This window comes from Mercurialis annua, linkage group LG2, assembly GCF_937616625.2.
Source record: "Mercurialis annua linkage group LG2, ddMerAnnu1.2, whole genome shotgun sequence".
In the NCBI taxonomy this organism is placed as follows: Eukaryota; Viridiplantae; Streptophyta; class Magnoliopsida; order Malpighiales; family Euphorbiaceae; genus Mercurialis; species Mercurialis annua.
This window is the reverse complement of record NC_065571.1, coordinates 42,981,942-42,996,690: the sequence shown is the minus strand read 5'-3', so window position 1 is coordinate 42,996,690 and position 14,749 is coordinate 42,981,942.

Below are 14,749 nucleotides of genomic sequence, written 5' to 3'. Positions count from 1 at the left end.
GATGGCTACTGTTCCATACGCCAAACCCTTTCCAGACATCTCAAAGATACAAGTCTTTGACGGTGAAAACTTTCGGCGATGGCAGGAGCGAATCTTTACTGTTCTCGACATGCATGGTGTTGCCTCTGCATTAACCGAGGCAAAACCACTCCCTACTGCTGTCAAGGAGTCCGAAACATGGCTTTATGCCAATAAGGTTTGTCGACACACAATAATCAGTACATTATCTAATGAACTTTTTGACGTTTATTGTGCGTACAAGGAAGCAAAACAGATATGGGATTCGATGATCAGCAAGTACACTGCCGAGGATGCTGGAAAATAGAAGTTCGTGATTGGCAAATTTTACAAATGGGAGATGGCTGAGGACAAGGACATGATCGCTCAGATTAACGAGTACCACAAACTGCTCGAAGATCTTAAGGGCGAATCAATCACACTGCCAGATGAATTTGTTGCTGGAATCCTGATTGAGTAACTGCCTCAATCATGGAATGACTACAAACAGAATCTTAAACACAAACATATACAATTGACATTGCAGGAACTGATCACACACATAATAATTGAGGAGACGAACCGAAAGGAAATCAAAGCTGCCCGAAACAAGGCGCTGAATGCAAGGGCGAATATGGTGCAAAGCAAGGGGAACTTCAAGAGGTATGATCAAAAACCCCATGTAGTTGTTAATACTGATTACAAACCCAAGATAGCTAACTCCACTGCTTTCAAGAAAAAGAGTACTTGTTTTGTGTGTGGAAAACCAGGTCACTTTGCAGCTCAATGCAGAAAGAGACTCAGAAATGGCAATCCCCCTAAGCCAAATGCGAATTTGGTCGAAGGAGATGATATTATTGCTGCTGTCATTTCTGAAGTGAATTTGGTTGCTGATGCGAGAAACTGGGTGGTAGACTCTGGTGCTACCAGGCATATCTGTGCAAGCAGAGATGCTTTTACCTCCTACACACCAGTAGGGGATGGAGAAGAATGTGTGTTCCTTGGTGATTCCCGAACAGCTCCTGTTCTTGGAAAAGGAAAGGTTCTTCTCAAGCTCACATCAGGAAAGACACTGGCTCTGAATGAAGTACTTCATGTACCAAATATTAGGGCTAATTTGTTGTCTGTTGCACTAATGGGTAAGGGTGGAGTTAAGGTGTCATTTGAATCAGATCAGATTGTAATGACAAAGAATAATGTCTTTGTAGGCAGGGGTTATTGTAATCAGGGTCTGTTTGTATTGAATGTTGCTGAAATAATGAAAAATGCATCTACTTCTGCTTACTTGATTGACTCTATTGATTTATGGCATGCTAGATTAGGACATGTGAATGCTAGCTATATTAAGAAAATGCAAACACTTGGTATAATATATAACTGGACTAAATAAAACGAACATAGATAAATGTCAAATATGTGCTGAAACTAAATCGACTAAGAAAACGTGCCATTCTGTAGTTAGAGAATCTGAATTACTTAGTTTAATTCATACAGATTTAGGAGACCTAAAACAAACCATGACTAGAGGTGGTAAAAAATATTATGTGACATTTATAGATGATTGTTCTAGATATGCTAGAGTTTATTTATTAAGAAATAAAGATGAAGCATTTGATATGTTCCTAATTTATAAAGCTGAAGTAGAAAACCAACTTAATAGAAAGATTAAAAGAATTAGATCAGATAGAGGTGGTGAATATATAGCATTTAATGAATATTGTGAAAAAGAAGGAATAATACATGAAGTAACTCCTCCATATTCACCTGAATCTAATGGTGTAGCAGAAAGAAAAAATAGAACCTTAAAAGAAATGATGAATGCACTACTAGTTAGTTCTTCTGCTAGTGATAACTTATGGGGTGAAGCTATACTGTCTGCTTGTCATTTACAGAATAGAATACCTTATAAGAAAACTGGAAAAACACCTTATGAACTATGGAAAGGTTATAGACCTAACCTGAAATATTTAAAAGTGTGGGGGTGTCTAGCTAAAGTAATGTTACCTGACCCTAAGAAAAGGAAAATAGGTTCTAAAACCTCTGATTGCCTGTTTATTGGATATGCTTAACATAGTGCTGCTCATAGGTTCCTTGTATTGAAAAGTAATGTACTTGATTGCAATACAATTGTTGAAACTAAGAATGCTGAATTCTTTGAGAATGTGTATCCACTAAAAACTGAGTCAATTTCTCATATGCCCACTGTTAATGAAAATGAAACTGAAAATATAACAGTGAACTCTACTGAGGAGTTGAGACGGAGCAAAAGACAAAGAATTGAAAATTCCTTTGGAAATGATTTTTATACGTATTTGGTTGATAATGAACCTTTAAATTTTAATGAAGCTGTTTCCTCTTCTGAGTCTGTTTTTTGGAAAGAAGCCATTAAAACTGAAATTGATTCAATTAATCAAAATAATACTTGGGTTTTAGTTGATTTGCCTCCTGGCGCAAAACCCATTGGCTGTAAATGAATTTTCAAAAGAAAAATGAATCCTGATGGTTCAATTGAAAAATATAAAGCTAGATTGGTTGCGAAAGGTTTTTCTCAAAAACCAAATATTTATTATTTTGACACTTTTGCCCATGTAACTAGAATTGCTTCAATTAGAGTTTTAATTGCCTTAGCTTCAATTCATAAACTTTTTATTCATCAAATGGATGTTAAAACTACGTTTTTAAATGGCGAATTAGAAGAAGAAATTTATATGACTCAACCCGAGGGTTGTGTTGTTTCAAATCAAAAGAACAAAGTTTGTAAACTTTTAAAATCATTATATGGTTTGAAACAAGCTCCTAAACAATGGCATGAGAAATTTGATCAAGTTCTGATTAGTGATGGGTTTTCCTCTACTGATGCTGATAAATGTGTTTATACTAAAGTGCTTGAAGGTGAGTCTGTCATTATTTGTTTGTATGTGGATGACATGCTTATCTTTGGTACTTGTCTTAGTATAGTACATGAAACAAAGGCTTTTCTTGCTTCTCAATTTGATATGAAAGATATGGGTGAAGCAAATGTAATTTTGGGTGTTAAAATCATAAGGAAGGGTGATAGTATAATACTATCACAAGAGCATTATGTTGAGAAACTTCTTAAGAAGTTTGGACATTTTGATGTCACACCTGTGAGTACTCCTTATGATGCTAACACTAAGTTAATGAAGAATAGAGGAGATCCTGTAGCTCAAACTGAGTATGCTCAGGTTATTGGGAGTCTGATGCATCTGATGAATTTCTCTCGACCTGACATAGCCTATGCTGTGTGCAGATTAAGTAGATATACTCATAATCCTAATCGTGATCATTGGAATGGCATTGTCAAACTAATGAAATATTTGAGAGGAACCATGAGTTATGGTATCCTATATAGTGGATTTCCCGCTGTACTTGAAGGGTACAGTGATGCTAACTGGATTTCAGATTCAGATGAGACAAAATCCACTAGTGGTTATGTGTTTACACTTGGAGGAGGTGCGATTGCTTGGAGATCATCTAAGCAAACGTTAATTGCCAAATCTACTATGGAGTCCGAGTTTATAGCTCTGGAATTAGCTGGCAATGAGGCTGAGTGGTTGAAAAACTTCTTAGTCAGTATTCCTTTGGGAATAAAACCAACTCCTTCAGTGTCTATGCATTGTGATTGCCAAGCGGCAATAGCCATTGCTAAGAATAAGGCTTACAATGGTAAAAATAGACATTTACGTCTAAGACATAATGTGGTAAAGCAATTGCAAAAGGATGGAATTATGTCCATTGACTATGTGAAGTCAGAGCTGAATTTGGTCGATTCTCTGACTAAACCTTTGGGAAGGAAAATGATCCTTGAAACATCGAGGGGAATGGGACTTATGCCAATTTGAGTATTAACCGTGATGGTAACCCGACCTCTGTGATTGGAGATCCCATGAATTTGGTTCATACGGGTAATAACAAGTCATGTGTTAGTCCTGCTAGTACTAAATTTTGATTTAGTTCATTCCTATGGTGTGAGTTGTGCTAAAAGCAACTATTGTGAGGTTGAGTTTATAACCCTTAATGATTCCATAGTCCTTAAGGATAGTTTATATTTAGTTGCTATATAAACTTGATGAAATCACCTATATGAGTGTGGAGTGGGGCCGCTCCTATATGACTTGTGGCTAAGTCGTTAGAGCACTCATGAATAAACAGGTACGCGCACGGCCTAAATGCGCACAACCGCGTTGAATAGCAGTTTGTGAAAGTATGATGTGAGGGATGAGAATTATAGCTTACAAATGGAATTCTTGGTTCATAGAAGTTTAAAACTTCACCAGGCTTACCGTGAGTTATACCTCTTCTTTTCAGGTTTTGGTTCATAGTCCAAAAGACACCGAAACTGATGCATTTATATTTATAAGAGAAACTAATCCAGCAAGTGTTTTTCTGTTTTGAAATAAGTGGGGGATTGTTGTGAAAAATTGTTTTAATTTGTCCTATTCTTAATTTGTCATTTTGTGTTATTTCAAAACAACATAAATCCCACATGGGAAGTGTAGAGCTCCAATATTGAGTTTATAAGGGTTTATGCAATATAGGCTCATAAGTGTGTTGAGGGGGAAGCAATGGGCTCGCCTCCCCCCCTCTCCGGAGTAGGCTTAAGGGTTGGAGTTCAGGATGAAAGTCAAGTGGGCTTGTCCGAGGCTTGACTAAACTTTTTGCAGCCCGTTATAATTTTATTTATTATTTAATAATTAAAGCCTTATATGAGAAGGTCCTATTTTAGCATATGTTAAATTATTTTTGCTTGAAGCCTAAAGATCTGGAACAAATCTTGACTGAGTTTAATTAAAACGTTTTTATTTACTTAACCATGTTTTTAATTAAGGATCTTCCACTCACTGATTTCGGTTATGTTTAACTTAACCTCTTTTACGTCCTCATTCATTTACTTGCTGATTACGAATTTAAAATTGAAATGAGATCATGGCTGGATTAGTGGGATACGAAAATCGTATCAAATATTTGATCCACTGCTACTTCTGATCCTATTTTCGAATTAAATAGATGGCTTAGTTGTATCCTGGGATATACGCAAATACTGCGAAATATACTTTAGGTCAGTGAAACATTTCACGCCTCAAAGCAAAAACATTCTGTTCGTTCTTTCAAATACTACAACAGTCTGATCCTAGTCTGAACAGGATCGTCATTTGGCCTCCCAATGGAAATGCTAATCAAAAGTGGTCACTTGTATTTTGATCAACTATCCTGCTTATGAATGTTTGCTCTTAATATTAAATAAAAGGGAAAGCAAATTATTGCTGTCTAATTTTAATAATATCTAGGCTGAATGTCTTAAAAAAAACCCCGATTTTTTAACCTTTTTTTAATCCTACCATAAAGTTGAAAATTAGTCAATTTTACCCAATTTTACATTTTATTGTTTCAATTGTACTCCGATTTTTTAATTTTTGTCAATGTTTTTACTTAAATAATGAAACCATTCATTTAACTAAGTTTAAAGATAAAATTAAATTTATTTTCATTCAAAAAAGTATAAATAAGTCTTTTATTTTTAAAAACTAACTAAAACCCATAATCAAATTAAAACTAATTTAAATTCTTAATTAATTTCTAACTAAATCTAAATAAATTTTTAACACATACAATTAATATAAGCTATATATGGAGAACGTTTTTAAAAAATTCCAAATGAAAAAGACGTCAATTTCATATTTCGGGATACAATTGAAACGATAAAATGCAAAATAAGGTAAAATTGACCAGTTTCAACATTAGGGTAGAATTGAAAAGAGGTTAGGGGTTTTTTTAAGGCATTAATCCTAATAACTAAGCGCTTATACAATTTATTATTAATATTATTTGTTTAGACGTATCCCAATATAGTTGTCCATTTTGTAATTATCATATAATTTAATAAAACACAATTATTGCTAAAAAATTATAATTTTTTCTCCACTTTTCTTATCATATCCTTATTTAATGTAACGTTTACTTTCAATTACTCATAAATATTAATAAATACTCGTTTATTAGTGGATTTTACATAGGGATAGTATAATAAGATTAAGTTTAAAAGTTGTTTGCTTTTTAGAAGTGTACAAGAGTTCTGGAATAATTTTTTTTTAAGTGGACAACTCTATTAGGACGGAGGGAGTAATTTGTTTTGATTATGGTAGTTTGGCATGGTTGTGGCAAAAAATCATCTATATCCCCTGATTTTTTGACCACCTTACAACAAATATTTAAAATTTCATTTTCGATCAATAAACTCGCTAAGTTAAAAATACTAAAATATAATTAGATAATTAACTTAAAAACAAAAAACAACTTCTGCTGGCCGCCACTTACTCCCATCGCTGTCACACATATGACGGTGATTTGTCTTCTTGAGGACAAACAGAGATCTGTTCATCGACAATCAAATCTCTGGTCGTCCTCAAGTGAACGAACAAGTCTATCCAGACTCTTGAGGACAAACATGACGAGCAATATCTTTACTCGAACCCTCAAGAGGAGGAATGTCCTTAAGAGGACGAACATGTCTAATGTGGGGGATGGCGGCAAGACACTACTAGAAAACAGCGTTTTAGCGACGAATTTAAGCGAAGGATATAATTTCCGTCGCTATTTTTTTTGTTAGCGACGGATTTCGCGACGGATTTAAAATCTGTCGCTAAACATCCATATAAATTGGTGGGAGTGCTCCCACCAGCTTTAGCGACGGATTTTCCGTCGCTAAAGTTGGCGAGAGTACTCCCGCCAATTGTTTTGATAAAATTTAGTGACGGATTTTGAAATCCGTCGCTAACTTCCGTCGCAAAAGGCCTAATTTAGCGATTTAAATCCGTCGCTAATTTGCATTATCAAAAAAAAATATTTTTAAATTTTATTAAAAAAGATTATTTAAGATAGTATTTATTAAAAAATAGTTATTATTTTTTTTATTTAAATCTGATATTATTTCAATATAACGTTATTATTTATAAAATAATAATTAAATCTTATTTATAAAATAATTATTACAGATTATTACAGATTATTTATTTATTTAAAGTATATAAATATTTTAAACAATTATTAATTATAAAAAAAATTATCTTAGAATGCATGATTCAATTATGGAAACAAATATTTTTTGTCTTTACTTACATTTAAGTATAATATACATAAATATATAATAAGAATATGAGCTGGTTAAAGTGGAGTTATGTGCGGGAGAATTACAAGATTAAAGAGCCCTGAGTGGGAGCAATGTAAGGATGGGTGACCTACTGCGAAGTTTGCGAGAATCGACAAGTGGGTGTCAGTGGGTGATCTAATGCGGGTGGGTGAGTGACGGAGGGCGCGGATGGGTGATTGATTAAATAAAAAAATTATTTACGATTTAATTCAAAAAAAATATTTTTTTTAATTTTTTTTAAATTAGCGACGAATTTAAATCCGTCGCTACATCCGTCGCAAATTAGCGACGGATTTAGAATTCTGTCGCAAATTAGCGACGGATTTCGCAAAAACAGAGACTAAAATCTGTCTCTGAATTTTTTCCGTCGTTATTCAACGTTGCGGCAAAAAATGTAACGACGGACTGTTTCCATCGCTAAACGTGTTTATCGAGAGATTTTGGTCATTTAGCGACGGAAAAATCTGTCGCTAAATCGTTGTTTTCTAGTAGTGAGAGTAGGTTAACAACAGGTGGAGGGGTAGATAAAATATTAGAATTTAATTTTTAAGGGTGTTGAGTTATGGCTCATATTTGCCAATTGGTTTCCTATTAGGATTATGATACTTAATCTTTTTCTGATATTGGTTTCCTTTTATGATTAGAAGTCTAATTTCTTAATGGATTATGATTTAAATTATATATTAAGAATTCACTATAAATACTAGTGATGACCTTATGGTAAATTCACTATAAACATATAGAATAAAATTATCTCTCGTCCCTAGTGAGAGAAAAATGATATTTTATTTAACTATTTTAATTTCTAGCAAGTAGAGTTGACTGTCGACCAGCCGCCGTCCTCCGGCTACTGGCCGGTCCTACCACTTCTAGCCAGTAAGATAATTTCTAACCCATCAGACCACTTTTTGGCCAAACGCCATCTAGTCCCTTACTCATTAACTCTTGATAAGAGGTAAAATAGGCCTTATATTTTTGAGATATAGATAAAAAAAATTTGAATTATAAATGAAAAGCCAAATGAGGGATTTTTACATTAAATTATTTTTTTTGGCACTAACATATACTTTCATAGAAATTGAGATATAGAGTGCACTTTCTTCTTTAGTTGATGTTAATTTTAGCCCATCATATAGAGACCGAATAAGATAAAAAAAAACAAAAGATTAACAAACAAGTAAATAAATGTCATGTGAATCATCCTTAATAAAAAAATCATGATTAATATGAAAAGACTAGTCAAATATTAAAGCATACAACGTATATTTTTTTTTTTTGAATAGAAGCTCTGTAAATATGGAGTCCTAAAAGAGAAAATAACATTGCATTAAGATTGAACCAAATTAGTGAAACAAGCCAGTGAGGTCTCTAGTCGTAAAACAAGAAAGTGACATTCTCTATTACTCAATTGTAGAATCGCTCTTTTCGCTTTAGCACATCATATATTCCTCACACTTTGCTTGACAAGAATTTGCTAAGAAGGACGAGAATAAATTTATTTCTTAATAGCAAACATGTGTTTCCCATCCTGTTAAAAAAAAGGGAAAATTCATCTCGAAGCCTTTGTATTATGTTATTTTTGTTCAAGAAGCCAAAGTACTTAATTTTTTGTTCGTCGATTTCTCTACTTATTTTTTTTTTGATGAATCAAAATATATTAAAAGCCCCAAACAGAGGCAAAAACCAACTACTCAAAGCTTTCGCACAAAAAGTGGCACATACTAGATGGCACACTAGAAGCTACGACTCAAAGAAAAGGTTAAAGAGTTACATCCTGAAAAAGAATACAAAAAGGATTTCTGAAAAAATCCAAGTCTGAATAAGGAAAACTCCTATTTTTACATTTAAACAAAAAAATCATGTTTCTCTACTTACTTGATTTGTTCTTACAGTCCTTTCGATTATTAGATTTTTAATATTTTAAGCTCCTATGTGTGTACTGAAAAAAAAAATTATAAGTAGAAAGACTGAAAAAAAAAACACAAAAAATATCAAAATTAGAATTTGCCAAGTACAAAGATCTCAATGTGAACAATTTTATAGTAGGAGATTCTTGAAAAAAATGGTAAAATACAGAGGTTTATATATGAAATTTTGCCAGAAAAAACACCAAATGAGAATAAGTGAAAGCAAAGATATGGATTGATGCAAACTTTTCTCTCTTTTTTTTAGGTCATCCACTTTAACATTAAAAAAAATTAAATTATAGAAAAATTAATTATTAAATAAAATTTTAGTTATAATTTTATTATTTTTGAATACGTTGCCGCATGCGGTTATGTATAGTATTTAAAATGTGAAAAAATATAAATCTAATTTAATATATGTGTACACATTTAATTAAATGGTTAATGTCATAAAAATTCATGAACTTAAAATGTTTTCTCATTTTAATCACGCAGTTTAAATTTTCTCATTTTTATGCACGAATTACCATTTTTTCTCAAATTCATGCACGGTGCTGAAGTGTCACGGCTCCATTAATGTAATTCGCTAAGGTGGAGGTCGTTTTATACCAATGAATGAGTGTCACCTCAGCACCGTACATGAATTTGAGGGAAAATGGTAGTTCATGCATGAAAATAAAAAAATTTAAACTGCGTGATTAAAATAAAAAAAACGTATAAAGTTCGTGATTTTTTTCATTAACCTTTAATTAAACAAATATATCAACAATTATCAAATTCCCTGATCGTAGATGCTCTTATATCGAAAGAGGATTCATCGGAGCCGAAGCTCAAAATTACTATCAAATTCTGGAATATGAACCGTCTGCAATCCCACATATCTGGAAAATTTGGACAATAATGACCCAACAACCCAACTCCACCCACTCCATAATTAAAAAAAACGTAAGCGGGGTTTGAACACGGCCATGACGTCTAGATAGTTGAGTTCCAGACCATTAGACACTATCCATACGATGATTCTATTAAATGGTTAGGTAAGACTTTCAAAATAATTATCAATGACTATTTGGAGGCCAAAGAGAAAACAAAGCATATAAAAAAATATAAAAAAATCATAAATTATATAGAACGACGTCTATAAAAAGAAAAATAATACAAGGCAACTGTTGCGCCACGTCATTCGTGAAACAAACCAATAGTGCGTAAAACACATGAAAATTGTATGATAAAAAAATTATTAAAAATTTCTCTATCGCAAATGCTCATTACTTGTTGTAAAAATGACGTGGCGCTAGAGGTGGCCACGGTTCATAACCGGCAGTTTCGGTTTGAAATTGTCGGGTCACGGTTCAATAAAAAATAGCACCGATCCGGAATTGTCTAAGTAACGGTTCCATGCTAGTTCGGAACCCGCCGATTCCGGTTTCGGATTTTGAGCAGTTCTAACAAAAATTAAAAGTAAAAGTAAAATTTAATTACCAAAAATTAGTACACTTTAAATAAAATAACATGCCGAGATAATATTGTAAGAAAATATAAATTAGTATAGTGGATTTTCATTGAGATATTAAATCTTATTTGTAACCTTTATAAAAAAAAATTTCACAAATCTATAATATCACATTGCTAATCTTTTCGACTCACATTTTATTTCTAAATTACGTTAACTTATAATTATTTGATAAATCATTTGCAGGAGGAGACATGTACATATTCAATATCAGTAAAAACAGGAACGAAGTCACATGCAGGAACAGACGCCGTCGTAAGCCTTAAGCTCTCCACCCAAGAGAATCCGGTTAGGAATCCGGTTATTTACATTCCTAATCTTGAGAAGTACGGTCTTATGTAGAAGGGCCATGACTATTTTGAGAATGGCGATTTGGACCTTTTCAGTTATACCGGACGTTGTTTTTCCGACTCCGGTCTGTTATATTAAACTAAGCCATGATAATAGCAGTGACTATCTTGGCTGGTACATTAGCTACGTTGATGTCAAAACTTCTGGCCGGGGATTAGCTCCGACTACGAATCATTTCTCAGTGGACCAGTGGCTCGCCGACGATGAGCCACCATTCAAGTTATCTACTTGTAGGGATTTATGTCCTAAATATACCCAACGGAACAGTTCTGGCGGAATCGAGTCAATTCTTGATGCTTCCATGTGATCAAAATGTGATGATTTGTTTGGTTTGTTTAATGCAAAAACTAATACCTTTATCGGGCGTGTGGATATCTACATTTGCTTTACTTTTTCTTGCTATTATATGTACGAATTAATAAGCTTTAGTTTCCAGTTGTTGCTGCTTGTTATGTAAGAATCTTCTGCTTTATAATTTTTCTTGTATAAAGAGTAACTAAAGAGTATTTACCAATGGGGTTTGGTCCAAGTGTAAGTGTCTTGGTATCGCTTAAGCAAGGTTTCGGGTTCGAGTCTTGTGAATGCAGAAAATCCCCACCGATTGATACACCCACCATGCCAGGTACGCGACGCTGGTTGGATCGAGATTAGTCAGGCAAAACTTTAAAAACCAAATGGGCTTAAAAAAAGAGTATTTAGTAATATCATGGTGGAAATTATGTTTCATATTTATATATGGTATGTATTTATTTTTAATAAATTATAATTTTGCTAGGTGCATCCACTAGAATGTGAAAAAAAAGAGGATTAATTATTTTTTAGGTCACCGGACTATAGTGCTTTTATAAAATGGTTACCGAATTATAAAAAGCTACAAAATAGTTATCAAAGTATAATTTTTTTATAAACCAGTTACCGAACTATACAAAACTAGGTCGATGTCCGCGCGTTGCACGGTGAGATTAAAAAGTTTTTTTTTTATTTAAAATTTTCGGTTTATTCAAAATTATTTTAATTTTTTTGTTGAAGCCGTTTTCAATATAATGATTGAATTAGTTAGTATAAGATGTTTTTCTTAATTAAATTGAATATAAAATCAAAAGAAATTTATTTATTTGGTTATATAAATTACTTTATATCTATAACTTAAATTAAATTAAAACTATAAGTCATATCAACTTAATGATTAAATGGAAAAAAATTGATTTGAAAATAAAATTTAGTTATTTAATATAAAAATCAATATTCGATAATTTGTTAACATTATTATTATTCTAAAACTTTCCAAATTTAATAACCATAAGACTTTAACATTTTACTATTAGTTTACACTTTACGTAATTATTGTTTAAATTGAATTTTAAAAAATATTTTATTTTCTAGATTATAAAAATAATATATCAAAACTCTTCATTTCATAACTTACAAACATCGATAAAAAGTACTCTTTCAATTTCATAACCATAAAAAAATAAAATTCTATATAGATATATAAATTTAACTAACTAATTCTTGCAAGCAACATAAAAGAATGAGTATATGATGTTTGTTTATTTTTGCTGAATTGAATATGCTATATAACCAAATTAGGAACATAACAGTGACAGAAAAAACAGGTTCTAATTGTATAATTAGTTAAAATCTTTTTGAGAAATAAATATAGATTTAGAACTAACTAAAATATGGATAGAAGTAGAACATAGATTACAATTTGCTTTATAAGATGAGACTCTAGAAAAACACCAGTAACATGAAGAAAGTGAGATCTGCTGCACACGTAAGGCATCATATTAGTTATATTTAACCAAGACACATTTGTGCTATTATTAATTTGTATAAAATCCACGCCGAGATGTTTCAAATAAGATAATTTAATAACCTAATACTAAAATTATTATTCACATACAACCTAATACTAAAGTTATTATTTGAATATCCATTAGCATCAACATATTGATTTTCAATATTAGAAAGAGCCAAACCAGTAAATGAAGGATGAGAGAGATGTTAATACCTTGAATTCTTAAAAGAATCAATTATTTAAGGGTTATATTTCTTAGTAGTTATTCAAAGTCAATTCCATTCAGAAACTTCAAATGTAGCAAAGACTAACCAAACTCAATATTCAGGCGCAAATATTTATATTCAACAACTTCAGATTCTGTCAAAGAATAAGCTTTGAAGGGATTCTAAATTGAAATGGCTTGATAACATATCATGTTTGATTATTACACCTAATACCTTTCGAGTTGCATTGTTATAGTTATCATCACGACCCAAAAAGAAACCGATACCTTTCTAGTACATATCACATATAAGTTTAACAAACTTCATAATAGTGAGAATACCTCAAAAAGGTATTTGAAAAGATTATATTATCATCTATTTTCTCTACCAAGTCGCCACATACGTAGGAATTTTTCTCATGGGCACAAACTATTTCTAGTGTCCCTTTCCAAAGGGTCATAAAACTATGCATCTATCCTTCCAAATGACTGTAAACCTAATATATTTGTCACCTAAATCCTTGTCCATAACAGCGATTATAATGTAGTACTATATGATTTAACAAAACTATAATGCTCGGTCAAATATTAGTAAATGCATCACAAAATAAAATACACACCCTGGTCAACTGCTGGCCAAATATGGTGGTTTACATAAACATCGGTCTTTAGCGTAAGTACGTGCTGCAGAAAATGGATTGCATGATTCTGAAATCAAATTATCAACTGATTGCACATGAATGTTGCTTTATGTTATACGAATATTAAAAATGCCTTGAAGGGAATGAAGGCCAAGCATAAACAGAAGTATGCTTAATGATTAAAGGAATATGATTATGGTTTTTTGGTGAACACCATATTGGTAAATAAATTTAAACAACTTTAATTCAATAATGCTTTTAACATAAGGGTTAATTGCAAATTAATACACGAACTTTACCCTAATTTGCAATTACAACACGAACTTCGAAACTTGGCAATTTAATACACCAACTTTTATTTTTTTGGCAAATTAGTATACCGACCAATTATACAACAACACGTGGCTGTATATGACAATGTCCACGTTAGTGTTTTTCCAGTTCGGTGTATCAATTCGCCAAAAAATGAAAATCGGTGTACCAATTTGCCAAGTTTTAAAGTTCGTGTTGTAATTGCAAATTGGGGTAAAGTTTGTGTATTTATTTGCAATTAATACTTAACATAAACTCAAGTCTAATTCAATATAGCCAGAAATGCATATTTACAATATGAACATAGTCTTTCGGCAAACACCATATTGGTAAACAAATTTAAACAATTGTAATTCAATAATGCTTTTATAACGTAATCCCAAATCTAGTTCCATTATGGTAAATTAAGCAAATAATGAAATTTGCATTATTAATTAATGATCTTTAGATGTGAATAGAGGTTTGAATGTCTTGAAGAACCAAATACAACATTGATTCTGATTTTTATCTTCGTCGCATAGGCTGGAAAAATTATTTGTGAAGAAGTTGGAATTGAAAGAGTTGGAAAAATATTTGTCTCGACCTCATTTAATCGAATACTTTATGTGCAAAAGAGTTATAGCGTACTAACTTAGGTACAATAGCATAGCATAGCATAAATGTTGAAGATTCAATATTAAGTAACCTGACCTGAATTCTGCAACAAAAAATAGACATGGATATGCTATTGAGAGGTTTTGAGCTGGAAATCATTTTGATGAAAACCACTTGATTCCAGCTGATTGTTTCTTCTTTATTACCTTGCCAAAATCTTCTTGTTTGGAAGACCGAAGATGGCTTAAATATCACTTCAG